The following is a 6,801-nucleotide window of genomic DNA, read 5'->3' as shown; positions in this document are numbered from 1 at the left end:
ATCCGCGTCTACCAAAAGATGCATGTGCATGCTTAAAACGCGTTTTCGCACGAATCCGTGCGCGGGTGCTAAAAAGAGCAGCATCGGCATGCTTAGCACGTTGTTTGGTAGAAATCCACGTGCGCGTTCTGCGAACAGCACCATTTGCATGCACATCTTGTGGTTTTGCAGAAAACTTCAATCTCGTCTACCAAAAGATGCATGTGCATGCTTAAAACGCGTTTTCGCACGAATCCGTGCGCGGGTGCTAAAAAGAGCAGCATCGGCATGCTTAGCACGTTGTTTGGTAGAAATCCACGTGCGCGTTCTGCGAAAAGCACCATTTGCATGCACATCTTGTGGTTTTGCAGAAAACTTCAATCTCGTCTACCAAAAGATGCATGTGCATGCTTAAAACGCGTTTTCGCACGAATCCGTGCGCGGGTGCTAAAAAGAGCAGCATCGGCATGCTTAGCACGTTGTTTGGTAGAAATCCACGTGTGCGTTCTGTCAAGAGCACCATTTGCATGCTCATCTTGTGGTTTTGCAGAAAACTTCATCCGCGTCTACCAAAAGATGCATGTGCATGCTTAAAACGCGTTTTCGCACGAATACGTGCGCGGGTGCTAAAAAGAGCAGCATCGGCATGCTTAGCACGTTGTTTGGTAGAAATCCACGTGCGCGTTCTGCGAAAAGCACCATTTGCATGCACATCTTGTGGTTTTTCAGAAAACTTCATCCGCGTCTACCAAAAGATGCATGTGCATGCTTAAAACGCGTTTTCGCACGATTCCGTGCGCGGGTGCTAAAAAGAGCAGCATCGGCATGCTTAGCACGTTGTTTGGTAGAAATCCACGTGGGCGTTCTGCGAAAAGCACCATTTGCATGCACATCTTGTGGTTTTGCAGAAAACTTCAATCTCGTCTACCAAAAGATGCATGTGCATGCTTAAAACGCATTTTCGCACGAATCCGTGCGCGGGTGCTAAAAAAAGCAGCATCGGCATGCTTAGCACGTTGTTTGGTAGAAATCCACGTGCGCGTTCTGCGAAAAGCACCATTTGCATGCACATCTTGTGGTTTTGCAGAAAACTTCAATCTCGTCTACCAAAAGATGCATGTGCATGCTTAAAACGCGTTTTCGCACGAATCCGTGCGCGGGTGCTAAAAAGAGCAGCATCGGCATGCTTAGCACGTTGTTTGGTAGAAATCCACGTGCGCGTTCTGCGAAAAGCACCATTTGCATGCACATCTTGTGGTTTTGCAGAAAACTTCAATCTCGTCTACCAAAAGATGCATGTGCATGCTTAAAACGCGTTTTCGCACGATTCTGTGCGCGGGTGCTAAAAAGAGCAGCATCGGCATGCTTAGCACGTTGTTTGGTAGAAATCCACGTGGGCGTTCTGCGAAAAGCACCATTTGCATGCACATCTTGTGGTTTTGCAGAAAACTTCAATCTCGTCTACCAAAAGATGCATGTGCATGCTTAAAACGCATTTTCGCACGAATCCGTGCGCGGGTGCTAAAAAGAGCAGCATCGGCATGCTTAGCACGTTGTTTGGTAGAAATCCACGTGCGCGTTCTGCGAAAAGCACCATTTGCATGCACATCTTGTGGTTTTGCAGAAAACTTCAATCTCGTCTACCAAAAGATGCATATGCATGCTTAAAACGCGTTTTCGCACGAATCCGTGCGCGGGTGCTAAAAAGAGCAGCATCGGCATGCTTAGCACGTTGTTTGGTAGAAATCCACGTGTGCGTTCTGCCAAGAGCACCATTTGCATGCACATCTTGTGGTTTTGCAGAAAACTTCATCCGCGTCTACCAAAAGATGCATGTGCATGCTTAAAACGCGTTTTCGCACGAATCCGTGCGCGGGTGCTAAAAAGAGCAGCATCGGCATGCTTAGCACGTTGTTTGGTAGAAATCCACGTGCGCGTTCTGCGAAAAGCACCATTTGCATGCACATCTTGTGGTTTTGCAGAAAACTTCAATCTCGTCTACCAAAAGATGCATGTGCATGCTTAAAACGCGTTTTCGCACGAATCCGTGCGCGAGTGCTAAAAAGAGCAGCATCGGCATGCTTAGCACGTTGTTTGGTAGAAATCCACGTGCGCGTTCTGCGAAAAGCACCATTTGCATGCACATCTTGTGGTTTTGCAGAAAACTTCAATCTCGTCTACCAAAAGATGCATGTGCATGCTTAAAACGCGTTTTCGCACAAATCCGTGCGCGGGTGCTAAAAAGAGCAGCATCGGCATGGTTTGCACGTCGTTTGGTAGAAATCCACGTGCGCGTTCTGCCAAGAGCACCATTTGCATGCACATCTTGTGGTTTTGCAGAAAAGTTCATCCGCGTCTACCAAAAGATGCATGTGCATGCTTAAAACGCGTTTTCGCACGAATCCGTGCGTGGGTGCTAAAAAGAGCAGCATCGGCATGCTTAGCACGTCGTTTGGTAGACATCCACGTGCGCGTTCTGCGAAAAGCACCATTTGCATGCACATCTTGTGGTTTTGCAGAAAACTTCAATCTCGTCTACCAAAAGATGCATGTGCATGCTTAAAACGCGTTTTCGCACGAATCCGTGCGCGGGTGCTAAAAAGAGCAGCATCGGCATGCTTAGCACGTTGTTTGGTAGAAATCCACGTGTGCATTCTGCCAAGAGCACCATTTGCATGCACATCTTGTGGTTTTGCAGAAAACTTCATCCGCGTCTACCAAAAGATGCATGTGCATGCTTAAAACGCGTTTTCGCACGAATCCGTGCGCGGGTGCTAAAAAGAGCAGCATCGGCATGCTTAGCACGTTGTTTGGTAGAAATCCACGTGCGCGTTCTGCGAACAGCACCATTTGCATGCACATCTTGTGGTTTTGCAGAAAACTTCAATCTCGTCTACCAAAAGATGCATGTGCATGCTTAAAACGCGTTTTCGCACGAATCCGTGCGCGGGTGCTAAAAAGAGCAGCATCGGCATGCTTAGCACGTTGTTTGGTAGAAATCCACGTGCGCGTTCTGCGAAAAGCACCATTTGCATGCACATCTTGTGGTTTTGCAGAAAACTTCAATCTCGTCTACCAAAAGATGCATGTGCATGCTTAAAACGCGTTTTCGCACGAATCCGTGCGCGGGTGCTAAAAAGAGCAGCATCGGCATGCTTAGCACGTTGTTTGGTAGAAATCCACGTGTGCGTTCTGTCAAGAGCACCATTTGCATGCTCATCTTGTGGTTTTGCAGAAAACTTCATCCGCGTCTACCAAAAGATGCATGTGCATGCTTAAAACGCGTTTTCGCACGAATACGTGCGCGGGTGCTAAAAAGAGCAGCATCGGCATGCTTAGCACGTTGTTTGGTAGAAATCCACGTGCGCGTTCTGCGAAAAGCACCATTTGCATGCACATCTTGTGGTTTTTCAGAAAACTTCATCCGCGTCTACCAAAAGATGCATGTGCATGCTTAAAACGCGTTTTCGCACGATTCCGTGCGCGGGTGCTAAAAAGAGCAGCATCGGCATGCTTAGCACGTTGTTTGGTAGAAATCCACGTGGGCGTTCTGCGAAAAGCACCATTTGCATGCACATCTTGTGGTTTTGCAGAAAACTTCAATCTCGTCTACCAAAAGATGCATGTGCATGCTTAAAACGCATTTTCGCACGAATCCGTGCGCGGGTGCTAAAAAAAGCAGCATCGGCATGCTTAGCACGTTGTTTGGTAGAAATCCACGTGCGCGTTCTGCGAAAAGCACCATTTGCATGCACATCTTGTGGTTTTGCAGAAAACTTCAATCTCGTCTACCAAAAGATGCATGTGCATGCTTAAAACGCGTTTTCGCACGAATCCGTGCGCGGGTGCTAAAAAGAGCAGCATCGGCATGCTTAGCACGTTGTTTGGTAGAAATCCACGTGCGCGTTCTGCGAAAAGCACCATTTGCATGCACATCTTGTGGTTTTGCAGAAAACTTCAATCTCGTCTACCAAAAGATGCATGTGCATGCTTAAAACGCGTTTTCGCACGATTCTGTGCGCGGGTGCTAAAAAGAGCAGCATCGGCATGCTTAGCACGTTGTTTGGTAGAAATCCACGTGGGCGTTCTGCGAAAAGCACCATTTGCATGCACATCTTGTGGTTTTGCAGAAAACTTCAATCTCGTCTACCAAAAGATGCATGTGCATGCTTAAAACGCATTTTCGCACGAATCCGTGCGCGGGTGCTAAAAAGAGCAGCATCGGCATGCTTAGCACGTTGTTTGGTAGAAATCCACGTGCGCGTTCTGCGAAAAGCACCATTTGCATGCACATCTTGTGGTTTTGCAGAAAACTTCAATCTCGTCTACCAAAAGATGCATATGCATGCTTAAAACGCGTTTTCGCACGAATCCGTGCGCGGGTGCTAAAAAGAGCAGCATCGGCATGCTTAGCACGTTGTTTGGTAGAAATCCACGTGTGCGTTCTGCCAAGAGCACCATTTGCATGCACATCTTGTGGTTTTGCAGAAAACTTCATCCGCGTCTACCAAAAGATGCATGTGCATGCTTAAAACGCGTTTTCGCACGAATCCGTGCGCGGGTGCTAAAAAGAGCAGCATCGGCATGCTTAGCACGTTGTTTGGTAGAAATCCACGTGCGCGTTCTGCGAAAAGCACCATTTGCATGCACATCTTGTGGTTTTGCAGAAAACTTCAATCTCGTCTACCAAAAGATGCATGTGCATGCTTAAAACGCGTTTTCGCACGAATCCGTGCGCGGGTGCTAAAAAGAGCAGCATCGGCATGCTTAGCACGTTGTTTGGTAGAAATCCACGTGCGCGTTCTGCGAAAAGCACCATTTGCATGCACATCTTGTGGTTTTGCAGAAAACTTCAATCTCGTCTACCAAAAGATGCATGTGCATGCTTAAAACGCGTTTTCGCACAAATCCGTGCGCGGGTGCTAAAAAGAGCAGCATCGGCATGGTTTGCACGTCGTTTGGTAGAAATCCACGTGCGCGTTCTGCCAAGAGCACCATTTGCATGCACATCTTGTGGTTTTGCAGAAAAGTTCATCCGCGTCTACCAAAAGATGCATGTGCATGCTTAAAACGCGTTTTCGCACGAATCCGTGCGTGGGTGCTAAAAAGAGCAGCATCGGCATGCTTAGCACGTCGTTTGGTAGACATCCACGTGCGCGTTCTGCCAAAAGCACCATTTGCATGCACATCAGGTGGTTTTGCAGAAAACTTCAATCTCGTCTACCAAAAGATGCATGTGCATGCTTAAAACGCATTTTCGCACGAATCCGTGCGCGGGTGCTAAAAAGAGCAGCATCGGCATGCTTAGCACGTTGTTTGGTAGAAATCCACGTGCGCGTTCTGCGAAAAGCACCATTTGCATGCACATCTTGTGGTTTTGCAGAAAACTTCAATCTCGTCTACCAAAAGATGCATGTGCATGCTTAAAACGCGTTTTCGCACGAATCCGTGCGCGGGTGCTAAAAAGAGCAGCATCGGCATGCTTAGCACGTTGTTTGGTAGAAATCCACGTGTGCGTTCTGCCAAGAGCACCATTTGCATGCACATCTTGTGGTTTTGCAGAAAACTTCATCCGCGTCTACCAAAAGATGCATGTGCATGCTTAAAACGCGTTTTCGCACGAATACGTGCGCGGGTGCTAAAAAGAGCTGCATCGGCATGCTTAGCACGTTGTTTGGTAGAAATCCACGTGCGCGTTCTGCGAAAAGCACCATTTGCATGCACATCTTGTGGTTTTGCAGAAAACTTCAATCTCGTCTACCAAAAGATGCATGTGCATGCTTAAAACGCGTTTTCGCACGAATCCGTGCGCGGGTGCTAAAAAGAGCAGCATCGGCATGCTTAGCACGTTGTTTGGTAGAAATCCACGTGCGCGTTCTGCGAAAAGCACCATTTGCATGCACATCTTGTGGTTTTGCAGAAAACTTCAATCTCGTCTACCAAAAGATGCATGTGCATGCTTAAAACGCGTTTTCGCACAAATCCGTGCGCGGGTGCTAAAAAGAGCAGCATCGGCATGCTTTGCACGTCGTTTGGTAGAAATCCACGTGCGCGTTCTGCCAAGAGCACCATTTGCATGCACATCTTGTGGTTTTGCAGAAAACTTCATCCGCGTCTACCAAAAGATGCATGTGCATGCTTAAAACGCGTTTTCGCACGAATCCGTGCGTGGGTGCTAAAAAGAGCAGCATCGGCATGCTTAGCACGTCGTTTGGTAGAAATCCACGTGCGCGTTCTGCCAAAAGCACCATCTGCATGCACATCAGGTGGTTTTGCAGAAAACTTCATCCGCGTCTACCAAAAGATGCATGTGCATGCTTAAAACGCGTTTTCGCACGAATCCGTGCGCGGGTGCTAAAAAGAGCAGCATCGGCATGCTTAGCACGTTGTTTGGTAGAAATCCACGTGCGCGTTCTGCGAAAAGCACCATTTGCATGCACATCTTGTGGTTTTGCAGAAAACTTCAATCTCGTCTACCAAAAGATGCATGTGCATGCTTAAAACGCGTTTTCGCACAAATCCGTGCGCGGGTGCTAAAAAGAGCAGCATCGGCATGCTTAGCACGTCGTTTGGTAGAAATCCACGTGTGCGTTCTGCCAAGAGCACCATTTGCATGCACATCTTGTGGTTTTGCAGAAAACTTCATCCGCGTCTACCAAAAGATGCATGTGCATGCTTAAAACGCGTTTTCGCACAAATCCGTGCGCGGGTGCTAAAAAGAGCAGCATCGGCATGCTTAGCACGTTGTTTGGTAGAAATCCACGTGGGCGTTCTGCGAAAAGCACCATTTGCATGCACATCTTGTGGTTTTGCAGAAAACTT

The sequence above is a fragment of the Dermacentor andersoni genome, unplaced genomic scaffold, assembly GCF_023375885.2.
Source record: "Dermacentor andersoni unplaced genomic scaffold, qqDerAnde1_hic_scaffold ctg00000178.1, whole genome shotgun sequence".
Lineage (NCBI taxonomy): Eukaryota > Metazoa > Arthropoda > Arachnida > Ixodida > Ixodidae > Dermacentor > Dermacentor andersoni.
The sequence above is the reverse complement of the archived record's forward strand: the minus strand, read 5'-3'. Positions refer to the sequence as shown.